The sequence below is a fragment of the Cannabis sativa genome, chromosome 7 (assembly GCF_029168945.1).
Source record: "Cannabis sativa cultivar Pink pepper isolate KNU-18-1 chromosome 7, ASM2916894v1, whole genome shotgun sequence".
Lineage (NCBI taxonomy): Eukaryota > Viridiplantae > Streptophyta > Magnoliopsida > Rosales > Cannabaceae > Cannabis > Cannabis sativa.
Window position 1 is genome coordinate 3,807,202 of NC_083607.1, and position 19,528 is coordinate 3,826,729.

At 31.2% G+C, this 19,528-nt stretch overlaps 1 long non-coding RNA gene across 1 annotated transcript; it reads right to left on the reverse strand.

Moving 5' to 3' along the window:
* Nucleotides 1–14,520: 14,520 nt before the first annotated feature.
* LOC133029119 (uncharacterized) lies at nucleotides 14,521–15,107 on the reverse strand. The gene is made up of 2 exons (XR_009683326.1): nucleotides 14,883–15,107; nucleotides 14,521–14,699 (listed from the first exon to the last, which is right to left on the reverse strand). It is a non-coding gene; the product is annotated as an uncharacterized LOC133029119 (long non-coding RNA).
* Between the last annotated feature and the right edge of the window lie 4,421 nt (nucleotides 15,108–19,528).

The following is a 19,528-nucleotide window of genomic DNA, read 5'->3' on the forward strand; positions in this document are numbered from 1 at the left end:
GTTTATTAGACTCTAAATTAGTTGGCTATTTTCCCAGTTAACAATAAGAATGATGTTGCTACACCACTTTGTTATTGTTATAGTAGTAAGGCTTTATTTATTCGCGGTACTAGCTTTTAGTCTTGTTTTTTTTTTTTTGGAACATTGGGAGAATTTCAATTGGCTCAAAGCATGTTTGTATTAGTAGCATGACTATCCTTGTCTATGTTCAGATTTGGAGGATGCTCATAGTTTTATTGGCCCCGTAATTTATGGTGCGATTATTTATTACGATTGTTATCGCTATGTGGTTGGTCATTTTGTTATTTCTTTTTATTCTAGATTGAATAATAGGATTTTTATTTCTTAATTTTTATTGGAAGATTTTTGACTAATAGTCATTGATAGGTGTGATTTGTCACATGTTCATTTGGATTGGAGATCTAGCATTCTTCGCGCTTCTTTGATGCTTCAACACTGATGACTTATTTATATTTTAGTTGAAAGTGTTATTAGAGTTTTTATTCCTATATTTGTAAAGGATATCATTTGTCTATTTTGTTGATTATTTTTGAGTGATATATCATCATAGACTATATTTCCATCTTTCTTTAAAAATATATATATTCCTAACTAAAATGACATAATAATTATATTATTAAATTTATGTTTGATGTGATCAGGCCTATCTCAAGTTAATTAGGAGTTTTGGGTCAAAAATTTTGATTAGGCCTTTTTTATATATATTTTTTTAATATATAGTGATAAAAATCTAAAATATATTTTAAAAATATAATTAGGTATTTTAACTTAATAAAAAATTAGATGTAGTATCTTAAAAAATAAATTAAATATTTTTTTTAGAAAATAATTATTATTTTTAATAAATAATAGTTAAATATAAAATAGGGAAATTTACATAGTATACTAATTACTTTTGCTATTTTTTTTACAAAAATATTGTTATGCGGTATTTTTTACTTTTTTACTGTATTTTTTATAAGTTTCATACTGCAGTATACTGTGTTAAGTTTTCACTGTTGTTCTACTAGTGCTTTTAAGTTGTTCTACTGTTGTTTTAAGTTGTTCTGTTTTATGTTCTACTGGTGTTTTATAAAAACATAATATTTTTTAAAAGATTTCTGTGTAACAGTATTTTTATAAAAGTTAACCCAAATTCTAATATTTTTGTAAGTTTCCCTATAAAATATGATATTTTATAGAAATAAATTTAAATTTTTTTTGTTAAAGAATTTTTTAGACTTGGATGAGGGCTTTAAACGTGAGCCTTTGCTGCCTCACTTTATGGTCGGCCCTTAGTGTGATTAAATTTACGGGAAAAGTTAAAGAATATCTTTTTTTTTTAGAAGAAATTAGATGGTATACCTCTTTTAAGTTGTTGTGCTTGATTTTAACCTCCTTTTTTTTATATATATTTTTCATTTCTATCTTTTTTTTTCAACAACTCTACTAATTATGCCCCTATCATCTAACAATACTCCGACTCTCCATTTAACTCTAACTTGTGTAGCTGTGAGGGTATAATCGGTAATGGAGTTATAAAAGTGGGCACATTTCAATTGAATTTAAATTAAAGCTATTTTTGGTTAACTAATAAAAAAAACAGGTATATTTTCAACTTACCCATTTTTTTATATATACATTAACTAAATTTATCTCTAATAAAATTTAATTCAAATATACTTTTTTTTATGAGTATTGTACCTAAATTATTCTCACACACTCACATAACTAAGACATAATTTTAAACATAATAAATTTGCGTTATTTGTAGATGGATGTGTAGGTTTATAGAAAAGTTGAGACAAAATTTTAATTAGAGAAGAATAAAAACTATCGTGAAATGATATAGATAAAATTAATAAAATAATTGAAAAAAGAGATAAACATAATCGATTTTAAAAGAGTGAATAAAAATTAAAAATGTCAAATTAAAAAAAATATGTAATGTTATTTCCTAATAATTTTTCTACTTATAATAGATTTTTAACGGTATACATCGCGTGCTCGTAACTATATACAATATGATTTTTCTCATAAATTGAGACATCATTATACTTGACCAATTATTATATGTAATTTTTCTTATTTATATGTGTATTTATATTACACAATAAAAAACAAAAAATCATAATTTTTTTTTTTAAATATAAAAATCATACATATTTTTTGTCTTTTCACTTTCATATAAATTAATTTGGCTTTCATATCAGTCCTAAATTATGGCGCAGCATGCATACAATACACCCCCTACCTATTATTTTGTATTTTTTGTAATTTACAATAATATTGTATATATATATATAGACTTTGTAAAAGAAAAAAAAATTGTATACAACATCTTATCTACCACTTCAAAAATAGATAAAAATAAATAAATAAATGAAAAATCTTATCTAGCACTAGTAATATCTACCTATAATTTTCTTTTTATTTGGAATATATAATGGACCATATATGTCCACGTACAATAAATATAGAAAATATAAGGGGAGGTGGCAAGCTCTCGATCCATATAATATTATAGGGTGTTTATATAAGGGGTATTTTAGTAAAATCTTATTTATTTCGGTATTTAAAAAAAAATTAGTTTAATTTTTTTTTATAATCGTATCTATTATAGTTATTTAAGATCACCTGTAAATTTTTAAAAAATTCTTAATAGTTTATAATACTGAAAATAAAATTTACTTGTACGTATGACTATCTTTTTCTTACTGAAAATAAGATTTACATATTTATAATGCTAAAAAAATTTATGATCGTAGTAAATAATGTTAATTTTATTTTTAGCATATTTAATTAACAAAAATATTTTATTATTTATTGTATATTTCGACTGGTATGTGTTTAATATGGTTTCCTATTTTGTGTATTCAAACTTGGAAGGAAAATTGTCTAACTTTCCTATTTTTGGAAAAAAGGTAAAAATGGTAAGTTTGGTTACCCATTTCATTTTTATCTAACCAGCTGTATAATCTGATCCTGTGTTGAGTTTCCCATTTTCTCAGATCAGATTTCATGAAGAGAAAACCGGAACTAAACTTTCCTTTTCTATAAAAGGAAAGTTGTAGTTACTGCCCACGATTCTGTAGGTACAGAAACGAAAATTCCTGGACTGATTGAAGAATTCTTTTAGGGAAGTTTCTAGTGGGCTGAGGTCTTGTTCAGACCGAATGTAAGCTGTTAATAAGATGTATATTCATTATAAATACATCTTATAGCAGCTAGGTTTTGTAGCTCTTTCATTCACTTTCATATCTTAAGGAAAGAGTGTCTTTGTTTAGTACCTCTCTTGGTACCTCTCTTATATCTTTGAATTTCATTCATATATTTAGAAAAGAGAGTCTTTGTTATGTAGAGAATAACTGATCTACTCTTACTCTGTTTATTTGTAGTTGTATTGTCTTGAGTCTGTATTCAAGTCTACATCGAAGAAGAACATCAGTGCAACCTTCGGGAGAATGTGTTTACAAGCTTTCGGGAGATTGCTTTTGAAGTCTTGCATCGAGAGGATACAAGCACACAACCTTCGGGAGAAGGTATTTACAAGCTTTCGAGAGATTGCTTTTGAAGTCTTGCATCGGGATGATACAAGCACACAACCTTCGGGAGATGGTTGTATAGGCTTTCGGGAGATAGCCTTTAAGTCTTGAATCGGGAGGATTCAAGCACTCTTCAAGGTGATCGAAGGGAGTTCGAGCTCTTGGAGTTTTATCAAGATTCGGTTAATAGGTGGAATACATCAAGCTTGCGGCATACAATAAGAGGGAGTCTATTTATGCATAAGTCAATTACTTTGTATTTTTGATACCGATCTAATGAATCTTATCTCTGGGCGTGGCTTCGTGGACTAGTAACAATCTAAAAGGATTGTTGAAACCACGTACAAAAATCTCGTGTGTTTTTACTTTTATGCACTGTTTGTTTTTCTGGGTTTCTCTGGAGTTACAGAGTTGTATTCTGTAACTACGGAAAAACTGTTTTTCAGTACCAGTTTCATTATTCCGCATAAGGGTGTTCATAAAAAACCAAAAAACTGAAACCGACCATCAAACCGACCAGACCGTAACCGAATTTTGGGTTCCACGTCATCACCGGCAGTCGGTTTCGGTTTTTGAAATAAAAAAATAGTTTAACCAAAAAACTGCCAAAAACCGCCTAAAACCGCCAAACCGAAAACCGCCAAAAATCGTACAGTCGGTTTTATACAGTTATAATTTCTAAACGGTCGCTTACGGTTTTCGTAAAATAAAAATTGTAACCGACCGGTCGGTTATAAAATTGTAAAAACCGATCATAACCGACCGATTTTCACCCCTAATTCCACATTTAATTAATCACATAATTAAATAATTAAACTGGGAATATTAAAATACAAAATTTCAAATAATAACTGTATAAATTTTATTTTTAGCACTGTAAACTATTCAAAATTATTTTTTAAAATTTATAAATAATCTTAAATAACTACAAGCAGGGACAGACCCATTAAGATTGATGTGGGGGCTATAGCCCCCACGAATGAAAATATTGCCTTTTAAAAAATTAAATGTAAATTTTTTTATTTAATAATTATAGGCCAAAATAGTAGAAAAACCCCCACAAAATTAAATAAATTTAGTAAAAGTGATTATAATGTAACTATAAATATTTTTTTATGATAAATTAGCCCTCACAAAGTAAAAATCGTGAGTACGTCACTGACTACAAGCGATCATTAAATAATTAAACTATTTTTTTTTAAATATTAAAATAGGTAATAAAGATCTACCAAAACAAATATAAAGATTTAAATTTCCAATATTATATACAAAAATAAATAAAAAATGTAGAGTAATATATTTGGTGTCGTACGTATCTTACGTACTACAATGATAAATATTAATTTTGGCAATTAATTAGGCTTCACAATGAATAGTGCATGTTGTCGTAAAATGTCATAAAATATTAATTATTTATTTATTATTATAATATTTTATTTAAGTTATTAAATACGTACGTACGTACAAATCATTAATTAATATATATTGTGATAAATAGAGTACTATTAATATTTTTCTCTATTTATTGTGCCTTTATGGTGCCGTAGAGTTGCCTCTTGCATGTAATATAGATAATCACGAGAATAATTAATTGAATAAAAAGACATAACAATGTGTACATACAATCAAATTAATGTTAAATATACACATTTAAATTACATCTATTTTGTGATTTCAAAAATAAATAAAAATATATTACATATATTTTGGCCTAGGAGTAGGGATGCACGTTAAGAATTTTAATCCTCATTCGTTTATTCCTTACTAGAGACGGGACGAAAAATCTTCTAATGGGATAGGGACAATGCATTATACATTATAATAATATTAAATTATATAAAAATTAAAATATTATACATTATTTATTATTCAATATATATTACTTATCATACAAAACACAGCTTAAAAAATTATAAAAATGACACTAATATATAACAAAAAAAAAACACATATTATAAAATATAACTAATATATTAAGAGGGTCCTCATCTGAGCGAGAAGTGTCATCCTTGCCCCCGCCCTGTTTACCTTTCGAGAACAAAAAATGATCCCAATCCCCGTCCCATTCCCCCTTTAGACGACAAATCTCCACGGCTCTGCCCCACTAGGGGCGAGTCCCCACGGGGTCCCATCCCTACCTATGACTATTAGTAGTGTGGCTCACACTAACAAAATTTGTTTTATCTTTGAATGAGAACTATGTTTGGTGGTCACTGGTCTGACTATCCTAATATGCTACTTCTTTGCAAAAGGATAAAAATCTTGTTGGGTTTACTCGAAAGGTTTTAATGAGGTCAGTTTTTTTTTTTTAAAAAAAAATAATAAATACATATTGTTAACTTGAAAACTTTCCCTGATGACATGGACATTAATGTTTGACACGTGGTAAGACGGATGATGTCACGGAGTTGAGTAGACCCGAGTCAAAACAGTCGACCTGGGATGGGACTCTAACACTGTGCCCATGTTGACTTTGGGATCTTCGGGATGAAAGTTCAGGCTTTAATAACTTGAATTCAACTCATTATCACTAACTTTCAATATTATGTATCATGAAGACATAAAACAACCTAATCCAAACCCCGAGAGCTGAAATTACACGAACATACAACCCGTAAGCCAACCTGAGCACCTAGGGTTTTACCTGGCGCCCAAGTTGACATTCTCAACTAGGGTTTCAGTTTTCGGGACCGTCTCAGTGCAAAAGGGTTAAAACTTGCATTAGGACATCAACTAGACATACCACAGATATATTTGAGGCATCATAATCAGAATCGAAGTAAGTTCATTTTTTAGCGCTCGGGGCCCAGTGCCAGGATGCCTAGGTTAACAACTTGTCAATCTGGGCCCCTTCCAAGTATCACATCAGAGATTTGACTTTTTCATCTTCTTCGTCTTCATCAAAAATGGGGAAAGAGGTCCTTTCAAGGAAGAAACAACACTTCATAGGTGCCAAAAGCAAGCCCATGGCCCAGGTTGATACCTGGGGCTAGCCTAGTGCCGAGGTTGACATTTTGTCAACTTGGGCCACTTTCAATGAAATTTTTTAGGAACTCTTCTGAGCATCTTCTTTGTTTCCAGAAAATATTGAGATTCAACTATTTTTGGGGACTAAACGGAATTTCCAAAGGGGCAGAACTGGGACCCAGCGCCCATGTTGACACTTGGGGTTGGGCTCAGCACCCAGGTTGACATAATGTCCACTTGGGTTGTTTTCGATCAAGTTCACCAAAAAGTGTTAAGGGAATTTTTTTCCATCATCAGAAATAATGAAGATTCAAGCAAAATTAGGGAGAAAACTACAAACCCGAGCTCCTAGAATCGGGACCCATCACCCAACTTGACAATTAACTTGGGACGCTGCCTTCAATTGCTCAGATGCCAAATTTGATTCGATCAATGAATCCAGAATGGTCAAAACAGGATAGGAGACCTCATCCTCAAGTTCAAAACGTTGGAAGTATCAAAATGAGATCTCGGGGAAAACTCGGGAATAGGGTACACAATGGCTTGATGCGCTGGGTTCTGCTTATCTGATTCTGATTCTATTTTGCTAGAACAGAAATATGCTAAGTGATGTCAAAATATCAATTAGACACCGTAAAGTACATCCCTTATACGCTTTTACACTTACATAGTGTCCAAGTTGACATCATATGTCAACTTGGGCGCTGGATGTCAACCTCGGCATTGGGTCATGAACTGCCTTCAGTAAAACAGCCATAACTTGTTCAATATTAATTTGATTAACGCAATTCAACTTGTGTTTCAATGCTAATTAAATGCTTTATCTAGTCATTTGTGACACTTCAATCGTAATTCCGAAGCTATTATCGTGAAATTTAACCCCATGGGAGTTATTAAAACAAGCTCTGTGTACCTGTAGCAAGACCCATTAGGCTCCAAAAAATAGTTCCACCAAGAGCTAGTTTTCTCCGTTAGATCATCATTTACATTCAAAAACATCCAATTTTTATTTTATTTTTATTTTTGTGGGCATCCTTCATCTATAAAAGGAGAGCTCTATAAGCTCATTTTTTTAAGTTCAGAAAACTACCCACAAGGTCAGAGCTTCTCTCTCTAGTTTCTCTCTCTAGAAATTGGAGCTTCTAACACTTAGTCTATTTATGTAATTACCATCTCGTGAGAAATAAAAACTCGAGGTAGACGTATCTCCATTACTGTCGTGATACAGGGAGTGAACTACTATAAAGTTATTGTGTCTCTCTTATAATTACTTAACTACTTATTAATTCTCGTCGATCTAGCTAGCATGTGTGGCTTAGAAGTTTAGTCCAAATTTCTGAGTTAAAATTTTGGTGCTTTCATTGAGAGCCACAGCTCAAGAAAATTACTAGCAAGATGGTTGGAGCACGTTCTACAAGTGTTGACAGAAAAATCCCAACAACTGACCAATCAGCTAGGGGCACGCCAGTTGACGGGGTTGGAACTGAATCCTGCGCCTCAGGTGTCAGGAGAAGGCCACAAAACCAGCTCCTCAACTCTTCCTCCAAGGCCACCACCAAATGCTCCTTGGACTGGCACCAACGATTAGATCTCGCATGGGGAGCCTCAAGTGGAGATCGAAGAACCTGAAGAGGTTGATCCTCGGGTTGCTCAACTCAGCCAAATTGTGGCTGACTTGCAACAATAACTGCGAGACTCTCTCGATAAGCAACATGAACAGTTTCAACATTGGTTCATGAAAAACTGGAGGAATATTGAAATCCAACACGATACTTGACAATTAAATCAAAAATAAGGTGTAAAGTGTAAAATTTCCTATAATATATATGTATATAGAGAGCATTGTTATTGAGCATTAGTAGTGTCTAGTACCTCTAGATATGTTGCCTTGGGATTGACTAGCGATACTCCCTAAAAGTTAATTAGACCAATGACAATATTGACATATAGAAGAGTACTAAATATCAGTGATACCTTTTAGCATTTCATATATATCGAGAAATGCTAAAGGACACCAGTGGTGCCTAGTACCCTCTTATGTGTTAATATCACTATTGGTCCAATTATGTATCAGGTCCCATATAATTTAATATAATAACTTTTAGAGAGTATCGCTAGCCAATCGCAAAGCGATATGTCTAAAGGTACTAAACACCACTGATACCCAATAACAATACTCACATATATATATATATCAATTAATTAATTAAGCCATAGATTATGCTGACTTTTGCACCAAATTGAGAGGTTTGGGAAGTGATGTGTGTAGAAGATATAAGGGTAACTAAATAGGAACTCATCATAAATGGTAAGTTTGACTTTTGTGGCCAATCTATTTTCAAAATATACATAGTAATGGAATCTGTTTGTATTGCAATTTGCAACCACATAAATATACTTCCCATAAAAAAAAAACCACATAAATATACCATAATAAATTAATTAATTATAGCAAAAATTCAAACATAAAAATATTGAAAGAGAGAGAGAGAGGAAAGACTAGTACATGTATCATGCATATACTCCTCAATAATAAATAACAACGTTGGCTTATTAATTAATATTTAATATGTGTTTTGCGTGTAAAAAAAGTTTTTGTTTTTTTTTAAAAAAAAGAAAATAATTATAAATGATAGTCAAGAAAGTGTCCTAATAAACCTGCAATATCTTTTGATTACATTTTTTTTTTATTGCTTGGCTGAATTTATTTATTTGAGGGTTATTTCAAAAAAAATAATAATAATAAATTACAAAATTATTTATTATAATTACGAAATTTTAAATATTTTTTGTAATTTTTTAAATTTTATTTATTGAAAACTACAGTCTTTTAAAGTATTTTTATATTGTATACTTGTTATTTTTTTTATTTTTTGAAGGAATAGATATTAGGAGACGGACTCACATAGAAGTGAGGCGGACGATCGCTCCCCATAAAAAGAAAATTGGAAAAAAAATATATACATGCAATATAGTTAGTTACAATATATATTTGTAATAAAATATGATATTTATAAACATAATATTAGGTTTGGACTAATAGTTAAGCTAGATTACATATGAGATAGAGATTAAGGGTTCAAATCCTAATAAAAGTATTTTTTTTTCCTTTTTGGGCTCGTTTGGAATGCCGTAAAAGAGTCGTATTGTATATTAAATAATAAATAACACTATGTTTGAATTAAGCAATGTATTGTATTAATTATTACGACCAAATTTTTTAATATAACGTATGTTGTATTATTTAATACATAATAAATGGTCTGTATTAGTTTGTATTATAATAATTACAAAAGATTTGGGATCAACACCAATCTCCGGCCCGGACTCAGACCCGGACCCCGAACCTCGAACCCCAGACCCGGATCCGGACCTCGACCCCAACCCCGAGCCCGAACCTAAACCCGGACCTGGAATCCCGGAGCCAGACTTGGACCTGGACCCAGAACCCAGACCCGGACCCCGACCCCGACCCGCTACACGGGACCCGAGACTCGGACCCGCAGTTGGTGTTGGGATCGAGTGTATAAAAAATATATTATAACTTTACACAATCAATTAATACAAGTCAATACCAAACATTGTATTGTATTAAATAATACTAATACAATACAATACAATACATTACAATACGGCGTACCAAACGAGCCCTTTAAGTTTACTTTTGTCCATGCTTTACAAAAAATAAATTACGTCCCCTCACTTTAAATTTTGGGTCTGCTATTATATGTATTTGTTATTTTGTTGTTAATTTTTGTTATTTGTATATTATTTTTTGTGTTATTTTCCTCTTAATTTCATGTAGTTTTTTTTTATTGTTTTCGTATTCGTTTTATAAAATACTATAAAAATCCCACCCAAAGTATTTTTTTTCTTTACAAGTTTACTTTTGCCCTCCTATCTTAAAAAAAAAATTACATCCCCTCACTTTAAATTTTGGGTCTATCGTTATATATATCTATTCTATATAAAGTGTGCTTACATAACAGAACTCTTAGTTTATGAAAAATTTATGGGTGACTTTTTATTCATATTAAAAATAAAATAATTTATGAAAAATTCATAGATCACTTTTTATTTATATATAATAAAATAAGTGATGTGATCAATGCATGATCAAACACCTCGCAAATAACACAATACAAAGAACTAGATTAAGACCAGAACAAGCAACTGAAAAATTAAACAATGCAACAGTGAAATAAAACCAATAAACCAGTAAACCAGTTGCAAGAAAAACCAGTAACAAGAACTTGAATATGGCAATAATGGATAATCAAGTTGAGAGAGAATTACAAGTTGTTTTCACTAACACATACACTCAAGAAGCCATGCTTCAATACAACTCATCTCACACACAAAATTCTCTCTTTGTCACACTGAACTAGCTCTCTTTAATTCCCAAAAACACACACCATTACTTGTTGCAGCAGATGGCTATTTATAGCCTTTTTCCTCAAGGCTCGATCCTAACTGTCATAACAGACAGTTAGGTAAAACTGTTATGTTTAATTGAGTAGGATTTAGACTTAGGTGATGTGTCATTCTTCTATTAGTGACCAACACAACCATAAGTAAAATAAATCTCATTAAATTAAAAAAAAAAAAAAAAAAACTGACTTTCCATGGATCTGCAGTGCGTTTCACAATTCATCGTCGTATACTTTTCACTTTTTTGGTTTCATAGGAACGTAAATTATACATACTTTGTAATATATGAACACATGTACAAACACGTACCTGTAGTTTTAAGTAGTTATATATAATGTATATAGTTAAATATGTTAGATCTTCAATCCAAATAAATATGTGACAAATCATAATAACTATTATCAAAATCTTTCAATAAAAATTTATTTTAAAATAAAAGAAAATGACAAAACAATCAACAATTACGATTACAATCATAATTAACAAACAACCACACCATAATAATATGGCGCCAATAAAAATTTGAAAATCCGCTAAATTTGAACATGGACAAAGATAGTTTGTTAGAGATTTTAATTATTATAATGGAAGATAAATCAAAATATATTACAACTCAATTGTAGAATAATATAAGGACTAAAAAGATGTGCGAAGTATTTTAGATCTCCAATCCAAATAAATATGTGGCAAATTACACCTATCAATGACTATTAGCTAAATATTTTCTAATGAAAATTGAGAAATAATAATCCTATTATTTATTTTAAAATAAAAGGAAATAGCAAAATGACCAAGGATAATCCTAATTAACAAACAATCATACCATAAATTATGGGGCCAATAAAAATTTAACAATTCTCGAGATTTGAACATGGACAAGGATAGTTTGTTAGAAATTATATTACTATAAAAAAATAAATTAAGATATATTACAACTTAATTGTAGAATAATACAAGGATTAAAAAGATATGTATATATAGGATCCGGATGTATTTGATCTAACAATTCGAGACAGTTGAATTAAGTATTAATAGATAAACAAATAATTTAATAAACCAAATAAAAATTGAGGGGCATTTAACAAGATGTGTAACCGGTTGGACATTTATTATTCCTTAAATAATATTAGTTTTTTATTGGATTTCGCGCGCTAAAGTGACTTTGAACTGAACTAGGGAGGAAGTTATTGCGCTGAAGATGGATCAAAACATTTCGAGTTCTAGAAAGAGAAAAAAAATGGATGCTCTCTTATCGCCGAAGCTTTCTCTCATCGTCATAGCTAATAATTCTGAACGTCGTGAAAATTCAGTTCAGGTATGGCAGCTCCTATCTCGCACCATTGAAACAAAACTTTTAAAAATATTGTTATTTTAAATTTTTTGCAGATATATAATTAAAATTTATAATTTATTAAATAAAAAATGTGTCACTTAAAATATTACATATAGTTTTGTATTCCAAATTCAATAGCATTTTTTTTTATAGAAATATTATTTTGTAATTTCTATTATCTTGTTACACAAAATGATATTTTTATTTCCTTACAAAAAAAAAACAAAATTTTTTTGGGGCTTTTTCATTTTTACACTTCAAAATAATTTTTTTTTTCTATTTTTACGGAATTCTACATAGAAACCCCTATTGCAACTAGCGCTGCAACCTAAATTGCAACAAAAAATCGTACAGAAACCCTTATTGCAACTAGCGCTGCAACCACTTTAGAAACCCAAACCGTAAATTTAAAAAAAAAAAAAGTTAAAAAAACAGTATATAGGGTAATTCCCCTATTTTTAATCTAGAAAAAAAAATATAATAACTTTAACACTTGCCATGAATATTTTGGAACGAAAAAGAATTTTGACTAATTGATGGGGGTGCATCAGAATTCTTTAATTATTTATTGTATTCCTTTTCCTATTACAATTTGGACATTCCCATGAGATCACACATAATATTTCAATCCGCACTTCTTTTTTTTCTTCTTCACAACTTAATAACAAAATATATAAGTAATAATAATAATAAAAAAAAGAAGCGTGACTTTTATCAAAGTTTACAAAACCAAGCATCAATGGCAAAAAAAACCCAACAAAGTTTACAGCTAACAAATGATTCTAAGTGTTCGGCATATGCATTAGTTTCCAGGAGCAAAGTTTTTTAAAGTTACGTAATAATTTACATATATGCTGCAAACACAATATACAAAAAATAAAGAAGAATATGGAAGAAACAAGAGACCACTATTCACATCTAGAAAGGCAGTAGAGATAATAATAGAAACTTTTTATTTTTTTATTAATTTTTTTTTCTTTTTGAATAAAGATAAATATGAAATTTTAATCGTATAGAGTTTTATTTTAATAAAATATAGTATTTTAAAATAATTTAAATTCAAATAATTTAATAGTATTTGTTATAGAATGCTATCACTTTTTGTTAAACATGGTTTTCACTTTTTGTTATAGCATATTCATTTTATCAACGAAAAAATGGACAATCCAGATATATGCGGACCGGCTAGAATGAAAAGTGCAAAATACAAAAATTATACTATTGTCTCTATCGAAGCAAATGAAGATTGAAATCCACCAATGACTATCATTAGTTTTCTTATCTACAATTTTTAGACAAATGCTATCTTCAATTATTAACAATTTATAAACTTGATTACTTGGTAGAACTTAAACACTAATATATTGCATTCAGTATTCACTTTTAATTGACAACATTATAAACTATAACATTTGAATAATAATAATAATAATAATAATAATAATAATAATAATAATAATAATAATAATAATAATAATAATAATAATAATAACAATCTCACCTAATAACTAATAATATTTTTTCTTTAATTTTTAATTGTATCACTTTCAAATAACATAGAAAAAAACTAGCATAAAATTTAGTATACGTGCCTCGCACGTAACTTTTTGCTAGTATATATATATATACTAGTATATTGTTACGTGCGATGCACGTATACTATGTTTTATATTAAGTATTATATTATGAGTTCGGAAGGAAATAAATAAATCAAAAATAAATAATATTTAATTTAGAGAGATTTGAATAATAAATTTAAATTAAACTCTTATGTCCAGTAAAAACATATTGGAAAGTTCTTAAAATAATAGCAGCAAGAACATCTTTGACCTGGAAAAACAAATATTACAAAATTAAGAATAAGCAAAGCGTGTGTAAATTAGACAAAGAAGGAACCCTCAATTCTCAAAGTCTCGATTATAAAGTAACAAAGAAGTATTAAAATTTCATCTGCTCATTATAAAGTCACCTTCACTCAAAATAGCACAACAAAAGTCAGAAGTATTAAAGGTGTAAATTTTACCAAAAGCAATGAGAATTAACAACTGATGATTGCATTCTGTTTCAGTAGGTGAAATTGAGAGAGAGAGAGAGAGAGACTTTTGTTGTGTTTGTCTGTATGGGTGATAAATGAGTTAATCGTAAAGATTATTTAATTTTTTGGTTTAATTATTGGGTTTATTTTTTGAAATTTGAATGAAGCACTACCAAAACAAGTGATACTAAAGATGAGAAGAACAGGACTGAGCAAACTAAAAGCAGATCATTTATTAAAGCAACTATTACAAAATGAAGATCCATCTCAACTTGGTCGATGATGATCCAAGTAAGAAGCTTATACCTTCCCTTAGATATTATTTGTAATATATGTGAAAAACATGAGGAAAGTATCTTCAACAACTCAATATGCCTTTGTCTTATTCCTGTCATTAGAGATTGAGGAAGAAGATAATAAAATTGAGGGGGGAAAAAAAGGACTAAAACTTCATGCTTAAAATATATTCTTAGCTACTAAACTAAGATAATGAGGTTATACTGTCATTAAAGATCATATTGAAATATACCCAAATGGATTTAAATCACATAAAGAGGAAAAAATGTATTACCATTCATTGAGTACTGATCAGTAGCACTTTCATAATCCACAAGTCCGCGCACCAGGGTACACCACCCAAGTGCTATAAAATGATAATCTTTAGTGGCAATAATCTTACCAAGCTTCCCAGTTAAGAAGTATCATAGATTGGTCTCCATTAGAATGCTTCACGTTCTTCGACCTAAATTTCAAAAATTGTAGTTTGTTAGAGAGATATGTAAGTTAATCGTAAATATTATTTAATTTTTTGGTTTAATTATTGGGTTTATTTTTTGAAATTTGAATTTAGCCGTGTAAAAAAATTTCAAAAATGGTAGGATTTGTTAGAGAGATATGTGGGTAAGATATTTTTTTTAATTTAAAAAAAGATTATTTAATTTTTTGGGTTTAATTATTGGGTTTATTTATTTGTTAACGTTTAAAGTTAACAGTCTGTTAAGTTAATGGTGTAAAGGCTAAATAAAAAAAGAATCGTTAAACTAAGAATCGTTAAATTAAGAATTGCCGTTAGATAGACACTTTTAATATATAAAGATACTAGTTATTTTGTTGTTTGTTTTTATTATTTGTATATTATTTTTTTGTGTTGTTTTGATGTTATTTTTTTTGTTACTTATATGTAGTTTTTTTTTCGTATTATTTATATAATACACTATAAAAATATATATATAAAAAAATTAAATCGTAAAAGTGTAAAATTCCCATTATATATATTTGTGTTATTAGTTTTTGTTATTTGTATATTATTTTTTTGTATTGTTTTGATATTGTTTTCTTATTAAAAATCTTTTTTTTTTTTTGAGAAATTCTTATTAAAAATTTTTGAATAGTAAAAGGAAAAGTGTAAAAATTTTACCAAAAATAATACTTAACTAAATTTCCCAATATACTGAATCCTTTCCAAAACATCTATTGGGCCCACAAATTTCGGGCCACAACTGCAGTCGAGCCAAGCCTTCAATGGCCCAATTCTGTTATTTAGATTTTTTTTTTATTATCAAATTATTTCGATTAAAAAACAGTGTTAGATGACAAAAATTTATTGTTTGGTATTGGTAATCAGACAAAACTCATTTTAGGTCCAAAATAGTAACAAAGTACAAATTGATCTTTCATACAAAAATAATAATAAAAAAAAAGTACAAATTGAGAGCTCTTGTAAGGACTCAGGCTCGTGGTTCTGGAAAAATGTTGTTCGTACCAAGGATATTCTCAAGAAAGGGGCTTGCAAACTTATTTCAAATGGGAAGGACACTAAGATTTGGGAGGACCCCTGGGTCATCCATGGTAGAGACTTCACCCCGAAACCCATTACTTGGCCTCCGGATAACCTTAGGCTCGTGGCGGACTTACTCCTTCCTAATGGGGACTGGGACCTCCAGAAACTTGTCAGGCTTTTTGACCAGGAAACTATAAGCAACATCATCAAAGGTGGCAAGCCTAGTGGTCAGGAGGGTGATAGGTGGATCTGGACTAAAGAAACGAATGGTGGATTTTCTACCAAATCTGCTTGCCTTATTCAAGCTTTGGAACGGGCTCCCCCGTGTTATGTTGCCCCGCATCTTTGGAACAAACTTTGGAGTTCTAAAACTCTTGAGAGGCATAAAATTCTTTGGTGGAGTGTCCTCTCTAATGCTCTGCCCACTCGTGTCTCTCTTGCTAGAAGAATGCATATTGATGAGGTCTTGTGCCCTATAAGTGGAAGGGAAGATGAGACGGTAGAACATTTGTTTCTCTACTGTGATTTTGCTTCTCACCTGTGGCGCTCCTCCCCTTGGGGACTCATGCCTGTTGTGGATTCGGGTGCTCGTATGTGGGATTGGGTACAGTTCCTTTGGAACTTAAAGTCGCAAGGGGTGGATATTGACAAAGTTTTCCTGTATGCTTCGATAGTAGTTGATACGATTTGGAAAGCGCGCAACGACAAGGTTCATATGAATGGGTTGGGTAGTATTTCTAAATATATTGACTCTATCTCTTGCTGTTACGCAGATTATGCCTCTAGTTTAATTACTCATTTGAAGGTAGCTGGGTCTCCTGTTTGGGTTCCTCCTCCTGAAGACTGGATCAAGATCAACTGTGATGTTAGAGTTGGTTCTGAATCCATGTGTGCGGTGGCCATTGCCAGGGATCATAGGGAGACCATTTTGTGGGTGGCTACTTCAGCACTTTGTTTTTCGGACCCCCTTGTTGGGGAAGCTGCAGTTGTCTTGTTGGCCGTGGAAACGGCGGTTTCTCAACAACACCGCTTTGTATTGGTAGAGAGCGATTCAATGACGGTAATCAAGACCTTGACGGGGACTCATACCTGTTGGGAATTTGATAACTATACTCAACAATGTAAAAAGCTTTCTACTTTGATGTTAAGTTGTAACTTTTCTTTTATTCCTAGAACTTGTAACTATTTGGCTCATAATGTGGCCAGGTGGGCTTTTGCTAACTCTATTTACGGAAGGGTGGATGTTCATTCCATTCCTGTCTTTATCCTTTGTAATGACCGAGAGGTCTAACTTCTTATTTTATAAAACGCCATTTTCAAAAAAAAAAAAAGATCTCCCCAAAAAGATTTTTTTTTTTTTTATGAGCAACATATCAAATGATTCATTTTCTTTTTTAATTTAAACGTTTATATATTACCAAATGATTTAATAATGTTTAAAAATGGTGTTGATTTGCAATCGCACACAAGTGCTAGAAAATCATAATTGAGTGTTTTATCTTCATAATGTTAGTGATTATGAAATACCATATCACATTTCAATATCAGTTTTATTTTCATTTTTTCTTTCCCTTCTTGATCTCCTATTGTTATTTTTGAAACACATTACCTTACTAGTGTTTTGAATACCCACCCAACCTTTCACAATATTTGATATAGTGAAAATATAGAATAATATTTAGACCAATATTTAATGCAAAATTTCAATACATTATATATTTAGCACAACTCTAATTCATTATTGTAAAATCTAATGTAAATTTCACTTTCTCAAGGGTATTTCTTAGGAAAGTGTGTCTCAAGGGGGCTGGAATTTTGATTGCGGATGGTGAATGTGAGCTGTGGCACAGACCTTAGATACCTAGACGAGAATTTGATGAGATTCAGGATAGTTTTCACTTTTATCCCAAATCAGGCCTTCTGTAAAAGACTTGTTTCAAGAGGACACTAGATTATGGAATGATAATCTGATTACAACCTGTTTTGAGCAACAGATTGCTGAGGAGATTCTTAGGATCAAACCAATCAATGAGGGTCGAGACATTTTATTCTGGAAGGCAGCAAAGTCGGGCAAGTTCACAGTCAAAAGTGCTTACTGGGTCAGTCAAAAAAATAGATTCAATGAGTCCCAACCCCAGTGGAAAAGATTCTGGAAAACCAAAATACATCCCCGACTAAAATTATTTAGTTGGAAACTTTTCTCGGACATACTCCCCACTAAATCTCGAATTAAAATTCTCGCAAGTGATCTTGTGAATTTGAGGTTGAGTCTGCCTTCCATTTGTTCTGCCAATGTTCATTTACAAGGGCCATCTGGTTTAGGAAAGGCATTCATCTGGAAAGGTTCCAATGGCAAAATCTCGATGAAGTAAAGAGGTGGTGGAGTAATCTAGATGACATAGAGATGCAGAGTCTTTTTGCGTGTACGGGTGAAACAATTTGGAAATAGCGGAATGACAAAGTGTTCAGAGATGTGAAGGTGGAATTGACTACAGTTTTTCAAGATTGCAAGAGGAGAACTGAAGACTTCCTAAGCAATCGTGTGTGGTGCGAGGAGGAGGTGGAGTTGCAGACACCAGTGAAGAGTGATAACACGAAAAACCTGGAGGGGTCCTGGGAGTGCTATGTGGACGCGTCTGTCGTGGAAAGTTATGCAGGATATGCAATTGTTTATAAGCAGGAAGAGCCACCGTGTGATTACTGGATAGCTACGGAGGTATCTAAGGTTGAAAGTGTGTTCGAAGGTGAGTTATGCGGGATTAAATTGGCGCTCCAATCGGCGCTGGATCAAAAGGCAAACTCCATACACATCAAGACAGATTCTAAAAATGCTGCTACTGCTTTTGAGATAGGCTCCATTCCTTTTGGATGGCATAGTTACCCTTTGTTTAAACAATGTCGAACTTTATGTAAACTTTTTGTTAATGTTGCTGTCACTTTTATTCCTCGTACTGAGAATGGCCTGGCTGATGAACTCGCCCGTTGGGCTTGAGTTTCAAATTGTAACAGTTCGGGTTTGTTAAGGGAAGTAACCCCCTTTTGTGGTTACTAGGTTCTTTTCTTTCAATAAATGACTTTAATCATCAAAAAAAAAAAAAAAAAAGGTATTTCTTAGGAGCTTGAGACCATGGCTGCAAAGTTCTAGTGGGGATCCAATGATGAAAAACATGAAATGCACTAGAAAAAAGGGAACCAATGTGCTTACTAAAGGGGTAGGGTGGTTTAGGGTTCCGAGATCTTAAGACTCATAACTAGGACCGGTCTTGAGTTGAAATGGGCTATAGGCAAAAATAAAATTTTAGACCCTTACTATAAAAATAAATGGTATTTTTAAAAATTATTTAAAAAAATAAGTATATTTTTTAAAATGTATTTTTTTTTATTTTGGCCCCTAAAATGAGTGGGCCCTAAGTGCGGGCCTAACCTGCCTATGCCCA